A 16,283-nucleotide genomic window follows, 5' to 3' on the forward strand; every position below is an offset into this window, starting at 1 on the left:
AAGAACATCTATCTCATAAATCATATATTCACACTAAAAAAAAAGAGCACTGAAAATATTTCCAAATCTGGAAATAGCGATAGGAAGGATCAATGTTGTGGGTGTCTAGAAAAGCAGGTGCAAGTATAGAGAGTGCCAGAAGTTCCAAGGATGCTGAGTGACAAAGAGCACCACTGGAGGAGGAGACTTGGCCCTGACACACAGTCTGTTTACAAAGCAAAGGGCATGATCTTCAGCCGGACTACATCCTCTGGAGATGCTCTTGGATTGGAGTAACACAAGGAAGGAAAACAAGCTTTCATTGAAAGCAGGAACCTGTTCAGCTCTACCCTAAGCTAGGTACATCTTCTCCAAAACTTGGTCTTCTCAGCTACGAAGTAGAGCTAGGTCCACGGCATTCCAAAGCAGGACTGAAGATGCCAGGGTAATACCAGTAGGGTCATATCTCAGAGGCCCAAATCCTAAATAAGTGTAAGGCTTCTTCTGATTAAGGTTTGCTGCTAGCTGTAGACCTGGGAACTGAGGCATTGTCTCAGACTAACCTGGAATTTTTTCCCTCCAATTCTGCTTCCAGCAAATCAGTAGACTTCACTGTCATTCTTAGTAGCCTCCTAGCTGTGGGGCTGTTGTAAAGCTATAGTGAAGGAGTATCTGCCCTGGGTCAAGAAACCAGCTGCACAAATGGACATCAGGAAGCCATGGGGCATTCATCATGTGTACTCATGCATGGGCATGTGCTCCCAGATAAGTGACAGAAAAGGCCATCACTGCATGGTTCATCCCAGCTGTCATCTATATCTTCACAACAACCAGGAGTCAGTGGCTTCCTTTGACCACAAGAAGGCCCCTTCTTGGCGTCCTGTGCACTGCACACATCACCCCAGCACACTTATGGAAGGGTGAGGACCCCTAGCAGGACCCAAGGAACAGAAACATCTCAGCACAGGTGACAATGTCAGCAGTCCAGACATTTCTCCTTGAGGTTCCTTTGCCACTTCCCACAACCTTATCACTGAGATTTCAGTAACATACACCCCCAGCCTGGGGGACTAGAAGCACCCAGAGTGGGAATGCATGTGTCCTTTCCCCACACAGCAGAGCCCAGGTTGGAAAACCCAATGAAAATGTCTCCCTTCCACATGGCAAGCAGCCGGTTCCTCCACGCAGGTGCTCACTCAAGAACACAGCACAGAAGAACCCTCCATTTAGCTTCCCCCTCCCACCCTGTAACCTGGCCATCCTGTAGGCTAAGAGGGCAAGGGACGTAGATAGGCAGCATCTTCAACAAGACTTCTCGCAACTCTGTGGGGCTCTACTCTAGTAGACCTGTCAGAGATTGGCAGTGTCACCGTGTGAGGGGACAAACTGCTGGGACGTGGTGATGGACAGGGATGGGAGCTCAGGAGAAAGGCATCTGGAGGTCTGAGTAATGCGTGTAATGATGGACACATTCCCCTCCGTGCAGGCTCTGATTTCATAATGTGCAAACTTTATGTCCTTTCTCAAAGCTGCCACAGACTGTGTAGAAGAATTTAAAACAGATAAGCTTATTATATTTTACAGAATTATAGTAATATTTACGAGCACCAAGTAAGCTAACAGAATTACTTTCTAGCAGATAATTTTCAGTGTGTGTGGAAACTATTCCACTCCAGGTTAGCAGAGTGAAAGGACTAAGGACAGTGGCCAGAGTCGGTAGGATGGTCTAGATGGCAGAGTTGGACATTAATGAGGATGCCCACATAGTTGTGAGAGCATTTCCATTCCTTATCCTCCAGATCAGCTTTTCTCACCATTCCTCGCTCCAAATAGAAACTGTCTGGAAAGGACAAAAGAATTGTTATTTTGTTTTGCTTCACAATCAGATCCAGTTACTGAAAGTCAAGGTCTGCTAGGGTTGCTCTCCAGAAGTAATTAGCCAACAGCTCCAGGTTCAAGGAATTCGTGGTGCTGGATGCACTGTGTTAGAAGGACTTCCTGAATTGTGAAGGGCAAGGCCTGCAGAAGTCACATCCTCTACCTGAGTGCAATGTGGCAAACACACAGCAGCTTTCTTAACTTCCCATGATATTAGAGGTAGATGATTCCAAATAAGTGATACCAACTCCCTTGTAAAAAAAAAAAAATCAGGAGTATATTATTAACAATACATGATGACTTCATTAAAATGTTGCACAGACCAGGATTAGAGAAGAACATGCCAACAATTGCCACAGGGTTTCATTTATTCATTATTACCTTCATATGAACACAAATTTGTCATCCTCACAAATACTAAGTGAAACATTACTGTTAAAAGCCATTTGTGCCGGGCGGTGGTGGCGCACACCTTTAATCTCAGCACTCGGGAGGCAGAGGCAGGCGGATCTCTGTGAGTTCGAGGCCAGCCTGTACTACCAAGTGAGTCCCAGGAAAGGCGCAAAGGTACACAGAGAAACCCTGTCTCGAAAAACAAAACAAACAAACAAAAAAAGCCATTTATGAGTTTTGTTTCATGGATGTTTAAGACTTACATTCAGTAGATTAACTCAAAGATACTTAAAATTTTTATTGTAAAAGTACTGGACAAAGATGTTGTTTTAAAAGTTAATGACTTAACTATCCCTTAGAAAGAAGTTAAATAATTTTGGTTTTGGTACACAGAATAATTATAAGTTTGTTTTATTTTTTTATCAGCATCTCAAGGAAGGAAGGAAGGAAGGAGAGGAGAGGGGAAAGGGGAGGGAGGGAAGAAGGAAAAGAGAGATAAGATAGAAAAGAAAAGAAAGATAGTTTAGCTATAAACAGTGAATAAAACTTTTTATCACCAGAATTATTTTGGCTGGATAAAATAAAACATCAGCTTTCCCCAGAAAGGAAATCAAACAGGAAAAGCTGATGAGTGAAATTTAGCTCATACAGCTAGTGTATTTTGTCAAGTCAGAACTGTTTATATATTAAAGGGTTAATAGAAATATAAATACAATTTTCCGAATGGTTCCCTTTTTACTTAAAGCATACATTAAGCTCTCATAGTCACATTGTTTTTGCAACAAGTTAGTCTTTGCTTGCAATGGTGGGGAAGAGAAATAGTGTCTCACTATGTTGATTTATTTCTAGTTAGACATGACAAAGGATAGTGTTGCTTGCTCAGATATGAAATTTAATGTTAGCATTATCCCCAAAATAGAAAAACAAAAAGCAGCGGTAGGATTCAAGGTACTTATTTTTTTCCTAAGTAGGTTATTTCAAATTTCAGATTATGATAATGTTTATGTAGAATCTGTCAAGGTCCTGTGTGTGTTTAAATGTAAAATAATCATTAGAACCACAATGGCTTTTTATTTCATTGAAAAGAAATGTAAGTACAAGGCAAATGTACACAAATGCATTAAAGCATTTAAGTTTTTTTTTTTTTTAACAAATGTGTTTTCATTATCATGCATCCACACAGTGTTATGAAGGATGCAAAATGCACAGTGCTAAGTGGAAGGATATGTAAATTGCTTAAGAACGATTGTTTTAAAATTAAATATATGTTTTCAAAAGAGATTACAAATTGACTATATTCAATCCATATAGAGGCTTCAGTTACATTTCCCATGAAATGAACGCAATTCACACAATTCATAATTAAGAGTGCAAGCTAGGGCAAGAACATAGCTTTAACTATATGCAACTAGTGTGAGGGGGAAAGCCTGTGGTCTCAGATCATAGGATATTTTTACACACTTTAAGTGTGTGTGTGTGTGTGTGTGTGTGTGTGTGCGCGCGCGCGCGTGCACGTGTGTTTGGTTTTGTTTTATGGTATGGTAATTCTACATTTAGAGAGGCTTGTCATCAAATGACATTAGCACTTTCTGTACTTCCTACCCCATTCGAACATAAGAAACCATTACACCTGACTTATCCATGACTATATGAATCAGTTTTTTATATGTATGTAAATGGCTACTCTCTATCTTTCCAAATTCCAAGGCTGGACTACAAGTTAAATTTTAAAGAAAGTCAGACAAATTCATTACTTGCATATGCTCATGAACCACTCAAAACTCAAATTATGAAACTAGAGAAAGGTCAGATGGTAGAAGTTTATCTGGCTTCCTTAGCTACAAAAAAAAATTAGAAATGGGCTATGTACACACAATATGGAAGGGTCTAAGGTAACTAAAGCCTGCTTTGAAATGCACCTAAAGATGCTGGAGTGACTAAAGTTGTCTCTAAGGGGACCTCAAGATAGTAGGTGGCAGGTGGTGTGATCATGGTGTTGCCTCTGGTTACCTGTCCTTCCATCTCAAGGGATGAGGTTCCAGGAGGAGTCCATGGATATTGAGTCCCCTTCAGAGGACCTGTGTTGATAGCAACAAGCCAACTTCAACACCGAGGATTTGTTGTCATTATTGTTTCTTCATCTGTTTGTTCCTCTCCAACCTGGGATCTCTAATAGGATGCTTGTGGCCCATTGAAGCCCATTTTATATGTCACTGAGTTACAACCCTGGTCCTGTCTCCACTCAAACATCCCCACCAGTTCTCAGCTTAAAATCATCAATACATCAAAACACCTTATTTCCTGAACTCTTTTGGAGCTACTTCTGCCTCATACCCATGTCAAGCCACATTTTTACTTGGAGAATTTAAAAACAGGTTAATGTCAGGTTGATACATTTTGGCTTTTAATTTTTTCTTTTTGAAGGTTAGATTGGCACATAATTGTGCATGTGTGGATACAATGTCTCATTCAATGCATACATATGTTGCATAGTGTTCAAATCAGGATGATTTACATATCTAGTGATTTAAATATTTATTATTTATTTCTGATAAGAACACTTAAAATGTTTTCTTGGCTATTTTGAAAAGTACATTATTATCATTATCATCATTATTATTATTATTATTATTATTATTTGAAAAGTACTTGCAATATTAATTTCACTCTACCTTTGGACCTGTTGACCATTTTCTCCCTGCTTTCTCTGTCACCCTATTTGCTAATATCTCCTGTTATGCTCTCAATTTCTGTGAGATCAAATTTTTAAATTCTATATGAATAAGATCATGCGGTATTTATCTTTCTTCCTGATGTAATTCATTTAATACATTTATTTCATCTATGTTGAACCTTTGTAATTCAAACGAGTTCATTAGAATAGTATCCAGTGTGTATGTTTACTACACGGTCTATATCCATCCATTCATCCATCCATCCACCCATCCATCCACCTATCCATCCATTCATTTCTTGAATACTGGAAGGATAATATACCTTAGCTCTTGTGATTAGTGTTGCTCATCTCTTCAACATATTGATTTAGTATTTTTAGATCAATACACAAAAGTGGAATTGCTAGATTGTCTGGTACTTCCACATTTAATTTTTGAGAATGAATCATAATATTTTCTGTAATGCTTGTTTTTATTTTGCCATTAACACTATATGCATAATATCTTCAACAACACTTATTTGTATCTAGAAGTAGTTGATCCAACAGGGTGAGGAGACACCTCATTGCACGTTCCATTTTCATTTCTCTGATAATTAGAGACATTGCAGAATTTCTCATATACCTGTTAGCCATTTGTATATCTTATTTTGGCAAAATATCTTTGTGCTCTTTAGCTCATGTTTCACTATTTTTCTGCTATTGTGTTCTTTATGAATTGTTAAGTGTATAGTTTGCAATTCCTTTTTTCCACTGTGCAGATTGTCTCGGAGTTTGTTTTGTTTTTCATTGGTTACAATCCTATATGTTGGTTTGAGTTTTTGCTTCTGTGCTTTGGAGGTTTTATCAAAAAAAAATTCACATTCTCAAATCCTGTATTCAAGGCTTTAATTTTGATTTTGTTAATAGGGAAAGACTGAAAGTGAATCTCCCTGTCTTGTTCAGTTCTTGGAGGACAAGGTTTCAGCTTTTGCTATGTGGTCTGATATTTTTGTTGAGCCATCCTTGCAGACATGGAATGACTCCTCTCGATTGTGGTGATTGAATCTTGTTAATGGTTTAATTCAATTTGCTAATAATTTGTTGAGGATTTTGGTATATATGTTCATGAAGAATATTGACATTTAAATTTTTGTTGTGGTTGTTGAATTTAAATCACGTTTCTGTTCCAGGATAATGCTAGGCTTTTAAATAAATTGATGGCTGATAATTTTAATTATGCAGATCAGCATTTTCTATATTAAATTTAGCAGAAAAAGATACCTAAAAGAATTTTTCAAGTACTTTTAAGAATTCCTTTTTACAATTTTCCCTGTTTTCTTATTTTTATCTAGTTTAACAAATTCTTTTTGTGGGTAGATGATATAGATAGAATAAATACATAGTTTTATTATTAGTCCAAAACATAAGATGAAACTTCAAAATTTACCTGATAAACACTTACAACAGAATTTTGAGCTATAATGTAACAAAATTCCATAGCATAATTGAAAAATACCTGAAGAAATATGTGAGTTTAAGAATACTAGTGTTTAAAATTGCCAAGTTGAAAATTATATAAAACTTATTATTCTGAGTTCCAAAAGTTCCTATGTTGTTTTCCCTAGTTAAGTTCAAAGTCTAGTTTGAAAGCAAATGTGAATGCAAATAATTTTTCACAAATTTACTCTCAAATTTTTAAAGTTAGCACAGCCTTTGTGAACAAGAAGCATCACCACTAAAATTAGCTTGCAGATGTGTTAATAAAATTGAGAGAAAATAAGTCATCTGTGATCATAAAAAATGAGAATAAAGATGCTGTTACTTGTGTTCATATTCATTTTATGTGTTAAATTATCAAACTAGTGATAAACTAGTTCAACATTTTGCAGACAACTTGGCAGTTTATTTTGTGGTATTAATGCCTTCTTATCCAACCATCTTGGTTTAGAAATGTCAGTGGATAAGAAGGTATTTTTTTAACCTTAATATCCCTCTTAAACTATTGAATTATACAGTGGCATGAAAATAGGTTGTAAAAGTATCAAATACACACAGTACACGAAATAAATGAGTAAATTCTGACATTTTACAAATCTTGAAATGTATTTTAAGCCATCCTGCCAGGTGCTTCCAGACGAGCACAGATTTGGTGTCTAAAATACAAGTGAGCAATTGAATGATGACTGGAAGTGCATGCAAACACTCCTTGAGGTATTAAGTGGGGAGCTGTGTCCACACTGCAGGAGTCAATAGGCCTCCACATCTGCAGGCTCTACAGTCATGGAGTGAGACAAACCTAGATCAAAACAATTTGAATGAGTTTCTGCTATACTTGCACTAACCTCTTCATGTTGTTGCTACTGGTCCCTAAATAAACCAGTGTAAGTACTACTTACAGAACACTTGCACTACGTGAACTGTGATGAGTCATTTGGAGACAATTCACAGTGTATTGAACACTGAGCCACTTCCTTTGACACTGAAACGCCTTGGGAATTTGATATCTAAGTGGGTTCTTGGAACCAAGAGAAATGAGCTGTTTTACTTATACTTCTATGAATGAGGTTTGTACCTTGCAGCACATGTATTTGGGAGCAGGTAGACTGTGTGTTCTAGTACTGTCAAACCATCCCTAGTAGCTGACTTGACTTTAACCATAGAAATTTGCCAATGGAGTCTGAGGGGGGAGAAGAGAAGGCCAACTCCAGTTTCTAGGCTCGTTTCTTTGAAGATGATGGCAAGGAAATTTTTGCTAAACCCATATTTCTACAACCACAAGAGGTTAATAATATGTTCCTGTCCCACTGTGAAAATCAAAGCAGATAATTTATGTTTGGTAGGCTTTGTGTGAAAAAATATTTTAAAATGTCATAAATTAAGGCATTAACAAGCATCTTTAATTAATGAATGTACTTAACCATTTTTGTCCCATTTGTTTTTTCTGTTGTTTTGCTGCTCAAGGTTGAATATTCTGTAAGAGTCCCTTCATTTCCTCAGTACAAACAATTGTTAAACACTGCTTCTGAAATTTTAAATAATGTGCTTTTTTTATTTTTAGGAGTGAAAATAAAGACAGTTTATGAAGAGAGAGAAAGATACTCTCAAGAAGGGGAATAGGATCATGGACAGTGGGAACCTGCACTCAGAGTCCCAGTTTGAAATCCCAACAGATCATTGACTAGAAAATTTCATGTGAAGTTGTGGAGTCTGGAATGACTATTTTATGAATATAAAATATCATTCTTTAGATCTATCTCTGGAAATAATCATTATAAACAGAAGTGTCAAAATGGCAATATGAAATATGACCACCTTTAAATGTATCAACAAAATGTCAAGAAAAAACAAATGAGGCCTTAATGGTAAATGTTTTGGCAGACTCCACATTTACTCTAGAAATGCTTTTGCTTAGAATATTTGGAATTTCTATTTTTTTTAGCCATCTCTGTTAGTCATCTGTGAAACACCTTGTTCTATAGTTACACCATACTTTCGGATCAAAAGAAGTCATCTAGCCTGACATTAAATGTATTTACCAAGATTAAATGGTAGTTCTCTGTTTAGAGTTAGAGTAACTTTAATTCATAGTCAAAATTACTGTTAGTTATCAATGATATTGCTTTGAATCCTATATGACAAACTCTGCAGGAACTGAAAGAAGTGTAGAGACAGTGGGAATAATGATGTCATCTGTAATGTCTCAGGGTGCCAGGATAAACAGACATGCTGGAAGAATGGAAAGTCTACAGAAACGTTAAATACCCTCATCTTATATTTAGAGAAAGCAGGGGATATGGTAAGCGAGGACTGTACATGTGTGTATGTAGCAATGGAGGTCCTGTGGTAGATAGAACACCACCATCTTCAGAGAAATCTAGTCACTAATTGGTGGGGCCAGATCATTGACCCTGTTTGGTGTTCCATTCCATATATGTCCAAGAGGCTAGCATTCTTATATGGCAATCATCATAAGGAGAAGTTGGCAAATGACATTCTCCCTGTTATGCTTCCTGTAAGGTGTCTGGTGTCTGTCACTCCTGTAAATTAGCCTTCAGTGCACATCTCCTTTGTCCAGTTCCAATTAGACAGATGAACTCTGATGTGCTAGGCATACTTGGTCATGATAATTCCTCATTCACAATCACGTAACTCATATTTGTGGACTTAACTCAGAGGCTTTCAGGCTGTATTCAAGAAATGTGTGTGTGTGTGTGTGTGTGTGTGTGTGTGTGTGTGTGTGTGTGTGTGTATGCACATGCATGCTCTCTCTCTACCTCTACTACCTTTAAAAATATGTGTAATTCTTTGTTCTCCCCAATTTTCTACAGGGCAGCCCCTAATCAAGATTAGATGGACTAGAAACTATGGAAATGGCAAAGTGGACTTGGGGGGTTATTCTCAGATAGATCTTAAAATCTGTCTTCACAGCTCTATTGTGTGATTCCATGTGCTTACAGATCTGATAGTAAGGTATTTTTCAAACAATCATTTATATTGCTACCAGAAAGCATTATTACCAAAAGAGTGTAACTCCTATGACATCCTGTACACCAGAAGGCTTTTAACTATTTGTTAAAGGAAGGAGCATAAGAGCTGGAAGAATTCACAGGCCATTTTGCTTGGTTGTGAGACTGTCTCCACTATTGGCCATGGCAGAGTCACACAGTAATATTGTAGCAGAGGATAGTCTGGGTCAAAAGTAACTTCTACGCAATGAAGGTAAAAAGAATTATTTTTTTTAGCTCTGTGGGGGTGGAATATCGAAAAGATCACTAAATCTCACTAAGAGAAAATTGACACAAGGTTATCACAAAAATTATTTTTGTTGACAATATTTCCAATAGTGAATTTAAGTAAACCCAAATGCACAAAAGTTTAAAATCTCCTCTGAGATTTTAAAGACAGCTCTACTACTCTGTCTTTTGTGAAAAACCAAAGAGAAACTTGTAGGATTTTCTTCAAATTAATTATTGGAACTTTTTAAAATCTTTTGAATAAACTTCTAGCTTAATAATATCACTCATTTTGGTGTTAAATCCCATGGACATATTTCAATTCTTTTATGAATATTAATGCTAAATAAAGATATGTCAAAAAATATAATTTAATGAAAGATTCTTTTTGCAAACAACCAATTAGTGTGGCAATCTTTAAGAAGGGTTAAATTCCTCTCCTTTCTCTCTCTCCCTCTATCCTTCATCCCTTTCTCCTTTCCTCTTCCCTCCCTCTCTCTATTCCTCCCTCTGTTCCTGTCTTCCTTTATTCCTCCCTTCTTTCCTCCCTCTCTCCCTCCCTTTCCATCTTCCTCTCCCCCTCTCTCCCTTTTCCCTTCCTCATCCTCCTGTCTCTCACTATCTCCTCCCTATCTTCCTCCCTCTCTTCCCATCTCCCTCCTTCTCTTCCTCCTTTATTTTATTTTTTCCCCTTTTCACATACCTGTTAGTTGTTTTAGAATAAAATCCTCCTTTTTTTGTAGAAAACGAAAACTTCACAGACTCACAAGGTTTGTCGTTCTTGTTTTGAATGTTGCATCAACAGAAGATTAAGTTCAGATGTCAGAATCAGATAACACTGGATCCAAGCATTTATGAATGGTCTTAATAAATGGCTTATTCATTTCTAGCCCACTGGGGCTCTGACAGTACTTCCAAATTCAGAGACTATAAACCCTGTGTCTAGCCCTCAGTAATCTGTCTTAGATTGCTGAAGGATAAAAGCATGTGCCCTTATTCTCCAAATGTTGGAAATGATGATGAAAATCTGAATTATGGGGCAATTGAACTGTATTGGTTCAGTTTTAAAGCAAAGATTACAGTAAAAGTAGAGGTTAACAGCAGACATTTGAGAAAATTAAATTTTTATTAACCAACGCAACACAATTGAAAACAACAGTGGATTCTGTTATTACCAGTGAAATAATACTTGTTAAACATTTGAGATTATTCATTTACTTCACATTTAAAACGCCCGAGATTTTGCTAAAACTGATAACTTTTACTTTAAAATTCCAACCTTCTCATATAAAATAGAAATCTACTAAATTAAAAAAAATAAAACCTAAAACACAAAAATGAATATGGCAAAATAACGATGGGAAACGTTCCTTCTAAATCAATGATTTTCATCAGCTGTCAATAGTGTATTGCAGATAAGATATCTTTCTCATCCTTGGTGAAATAGCTGAATACTTGCAGCTGAGCCATGGCAAAAGGCATTTCTGCTCAGTTTGGATTATAAGCACCCTGCCTCATAGGCTGTGTCTTCCCAGTTCCATTGTTCTAGGACACTGACCATAGGATGCTTTTCAAATGGCCAACGTCTACCATGTTGAGATCTGCCAAATAGCAAATCAACCTTTGTAATTAAAGTTGACAAGCTGACAACAAAAATGAGTGTATATTTGCATATATATAAATTTTTATGTCACATTGCCGTCTGTACACTTCTTTGCTTCTTGTCAATAGCCGAGGGCTGGTTTCCCTGCACCAGGGGCATGCTATATTCCAAGGCCTTCAGACAGCTCCCCTTCGCCCTAGTGAGTCTGTTGATTAATTTTGGACACTTCTTAATTAACACCCCAAAGGAGGTCTAGGTCATCAGCCTATAGTCCATAAAAAGCAAGTGACTCTGAAGAATAATGACCGAAGGAGACAGGCACACTCTTTCCAAATGATGTTTTGAGAACATTGAGTCTCTTTCAAGTGAGGATTGCATCTGGCAACGCCTAGGGAAAATGTGGGCCTTTAATCAGGGCAAAAATAGAGATTTGTGTGGGTCTGATTTAATTTACTTTCTGACACGGAGAGGAGTGATAGATGCTCCTTGACAGGGGAAACATGGCACCCCAGCATGGTAATGGTGCCAGTGGCCTTGATTAGTAATCGCAACATTTGACCTCCAGGCAGAAGAGCTGATAGATGAGAGAAAAGAGAAGTAATTAGGACAGTACCATGAAGTAGGGAACTTGCTAACTGTACCCAAATCTGTGAAATCTAATGATTGGACCAAGGGGTCCTAAGCATGTGGCAGCTTTCATAAGTTTGTCCATAGATATCAGCTTCTCATGCATGAAGATTACTTATGATAACCCTGGGTCCACTGGGGATACAAAACAGACTGGAGCCCACATCTTAGCATAACTCTTCCCAGGAGAAATAAACCATTTGTTAAACCAACTGTTGCATCTGGGGAGGTGCTAAGACAGAGTCCTCTGATTTCTGGGTCTGCTGTGTCAAGAACAGAAGTACACTCAGCCATGACTGCTTAGCGAAAAGGCTAGACTCAACTATCAAAATAGACTAGAGTGGAGCTGGAGAAATGGCTCAGTGTTTAAGACCACTGGCTGCTCTTCCAGAGAACTTGAGTCCTGTTGCCAGCACCTAGATGGTGGCTCACAACCTTCTGTAGTTCTAGTTTTGGTGGTCCAGATGCCCTCTTCTGGCTGCTGCAGGCACTGCACACATGTGATGCATAGGCATACATGCATGTCAGAGACATCCATACACAGAAAATAAAAATAAAGGTTAAAAAAATTATAAAAAATATGCTAATGGGCCAAAATGTCTCACCATGTAAGCATAAAGACTGGAGTTCAAATCTCCTAGCTGAAATAGAAAGCTCCAATTTCAAAAATATACCCTGCCTCAGTGAGTAGAGAGCTATCTAGAATGATGCATGATGTTGACATGACCTTAGGCCTTCACACATGCTCAAACACAAGCATGGTCACCCAGGTCCACGCATGCAAATGCACATGCATGTACACACACTACACACACACACACACACACACACACACACACACGGAAATAAAAGGTTGACCTGCAAACTAGTAAAAGTCATCCCAAGCCAATCCAATGCCATGATTATATTTTTCACAGTATTCAATTCTGTGTCACCTGACTTGGCGAAGTGTGGGTAGGGAGCATTTCTGAAGCTAAGTCATCTAATTGCACTGTTGTGCTAGCTCTGCTCAGCACCAAGCAGATCCACACTTAGAAAAGCATATGCCAGCCTATCTGTTCCTTTTCAGGGGAGAAAAAAATATCTTCATGTTGATACTATACCCTCCATTTTTATCCTTACTAACAAATGCTAAAGTTGTTTCTTTCTCACCATGTCTGAGTTTAAAACTTCTAACCTGCAAAAGTCCATTAAGAATTCTATTTTTTAACAATTTGCCAATAGAAAATATGGATGTGCTTTATTGAATTTTAAAGTCTCAAGTAAGAGCAAATGATTATAATGTAAAAATTTATGCATGTCGTCATTTGAAGGTAGCAATTAAAATATAAGAAAAGTTGGGGCTGGAGATATGGTTCAGCTGTTAAGAGTGTTTGCTGCTGTGCAGATGACAAGAGTTTGGTTTCTAGCACACACATCAGGTGGCTCATGAACATCTGTCACTCCATTTCCAGGGGATCTGATGTCCTCTCTTGGCCTCTGAGGGCACCAGCACATATATGAGCATACACTTTCATTGGCACACACACACACACACACACACACACACACACACACACACATCAAAATAAATATTTTAAAAAGTAAGTAGTTTTATGTAAAGTTATTTTTTCATTAAAATGATCAGTGCTCTCTTCCACGCATCATTCATTCAGTCCATCAGTCAGTCAGCAAGGCTGTGAATAGTTATCCGGTGCTTTCTCTGAATGAAATGATTTGAGAACTATTGTAACTCATAAATGAAATAGTGATCACTACAGATTGGCTGCAGCCTTTGCAATTCAAGGCTGCCAGTCTTACAAAATGGCAGAGTTCACTTCATCACACCTTAAGTAAGGGTGAGACTGATATTGGCCAAAGGTCAATTAAGTATCATAAAGCAAACTGAGCCTTGAAATGCCCTTACACTGGAACCCCTAGAAAAGGAACATCTTGAACATTTACTTGCCTGATGTTGAAGAAAGAACCATAGACTGAGCTATCAACCATCCGGTTGCATTTAGGAAGAAACTGTACAAATATGAAACATTTATAGTGTTAGTGTGTGTGTGTGTGTGTGTGTGTGTGTGTGTGTGTGTGTGTGTGTAGCAACATATGTGTGTTGCCATCTCTATAAAAAAACACAAGAGAATTATTAGGAAACAATCATTAATAAACCTGCAAAAACTCTAGTGCCAATTTTGAACTGTCTTCTGGGTCCTCGTTTTAGAAGTGCATACTCCCCTCTTACTACAAAAGTCACTTGAAAGTATTTTTATTACATTGTTATGTTCAATATATGCTGTGTGAGAATTTTATCCTACTACTGAATCTTCTGGGTTTAGCTGACATTATTTAAATTGATTTCTCACCCAAAGTGGGCACTTTGAAAATATGTAAATTAAATAAATATTAAAAATATTGTATTTCACTTTTTACAATTCTAAGAGCACTTTTAAAATGTGGTGGCAATTGTTAAACAATTGGATAAGAAGAGTGTCAAAAGACAGATGCAGTGGCACAAACTGATGTCGTTAGCTATCAGGAAGTGAGACAGAAGAAACACTTGTCCAGGAGTTTGGAACCAACCTACACAGCATAGCACTACCCTGTCTCAAAAAAAAGGGGGCCAATAACGAAAGAAACCCTGATGAAAAAGCTCCTTGTCATTCAGACCTTTAGAGCCCAGCACAAATATAGGAGATTTTCTTTAAAAGTTTGAGGTAGAAAATTTTTCTTCAACAAGATATGAAAAGCAATAACCATACATGAGTTGATTTATAAGTTGTAGTACATTAAAATTAAATTTCTATTTTCATCAAAGACACCATAAGTAGAATAAAAATGGAAACCACAAAGTGAAAGGAGATGTTGCAGTATATGTAATAGCAGAGGGCTCATATCCAGAATACATATAAAGAACGGCTAAAATACAGAGAGAAAAAAAATGAAAGAGAGTAGAAAACGGGCAAGAGCTGGAAGAGGCAAACATTCTAGAAGCCAGGAAGTAATAGTTCTCAGAAAATACAAGTTAAGCCAAGTGTTATATGCTCAGAGACTTATCATACCTATTAACATGATAAAAACCAAGATGCTAAAATAAAAGAGGAACTTCCTGTTTAATCTCCAATATATTATTTTTTAAAAATAAAATTCATTATCGCTATCCTTACATCAAAAAATAGCTGGAAAACTTTCAAAATCAATAGCTTTTCTTGGACTGGTCAGTAAACCAGGTTTGCAAAGGAAAGGAAGGCCACACAAACCTGCAAAGATAAGTTGCTTGAGATGTGTGTGCTAGGAGGAGAAGCATGCGAGGTGCTGGCGAAAATACTTCTTGAGTTATCTAGACTGCATTTGAAACTGGGTGCAGAGATGAGAGGCCAAGGCTAACCCACTCTGTCATCAACTCTCCCACCAGCTGCTAGCACAACCCTTGCAGGTTCTCAGAATCATCAGATAAAGTTCCCCCCAAAGGCCTCACCAGGGAGAGGGAAGACCAGCCCTATGGTCCACTCACAGATGTCCTTCTACAAGGACAAGATACCTCAGAGAAAAGGTGCTCACAGGCAATTCTGAAGTGAGGAACTCTGGCTTGATGCTGTAGGGGGTAAGTGACTACAAGTCATAAGAGGGCAGCCACAAACTTCACAAAGGGATGAAAATAATATTAAAAGCTATCTGCCTGACATGCAGCCACCTCAGAGATTGGGCATTAGTGAGGCTTTTATAAAATACAGCCGGTCCTCCCTCACCTGTGGCCTTGCTTGCACATAGGTCATTCTGGCCTCTTTCTGGCACTCACAGAAAGTCCACAAGGGTGTACTTATTACAAATAGATTTTTCTCTTAGAATGAGTTTTTAAAAATAATCAGGGACATTGTTTAAAGCCATGAAAGCCTGAGGTGATGAGAACAGACTAACCAAATTCACAAAAAAGATCTAGAGGGTAAGATGCTGATAGGGGCTTTGAGCATCATTGCCGTGCCTATGAAGAGCTAGAATGTTATACAAAAATTGGGATTGCCCATTCATAAGCACGTGGGTATGCACACAAAAGACTCAAGAGGATCCTCAAACCTCAATTGTGAGGTCATAAAAAAGGAGGAAGTGAAGTCTCAGCACCTCCATACATACACACATATAAACACAAACATAGACCTACACACATACACATATGTATAAATACATACACATAACACACGTATACACACACACATATGTATATACTTACCTGAACACATATAAACACAACAAATTGGGATGGAAAGTTATATATTCCAATCATCAAACAAAAATGAAAACTCACTTACCTGAACCTTTAGGATACAGTGAGGAAGATTCTAAAGTCAAATTGAAAACTATGAAAATCTATGAGTGCTTGCAGAAAAAAAGAAACCAAGAAAAAAACAAAAAAAAATATAGCACACACACA

General features: G+C 37.7%; 1 long non-coding RNA gene across 1 annotated transcript in view; it reads left to right on the plus strand.

Moving 5' to 3' along the window:
• LOC143269918 (uncharacterized) overlaps nucleotides 1-14,059 on the plus strand; it is a 31,092-nt gene extending 17,033 nt beyond the window's left edge. Inside the window, exon 3 of the long non-coding RNA XR_013046715.1 lies at nucleotides 7,965-14,059. This is a non-coding gene — a long non-coding RNA (uncharacterized LOC143269918). The remainder of the gene's footprint in view (nucleotides 1-7,964) is intronic.
• The last annotated feature ends 2,224 nt before the right edge of the window (nucleotides 14,060-16,283 follow it).

This window comes from Peromyscus maniculatus, chromosome 21 (assembly GCF_049852395.1).
Source record: "Peromyscus maniculatus bairdii isolate BWxNUB_F1_BW_parent chromosome 21, HU_Pman_BW_mat_3.1, whole genome shotgun sequence".
NCBI lineage: Eukaryota > Metazoa > Chordata > Mammalia > Rodentia > Cricetidae > Peromyscus > Peromyscus maniculatus.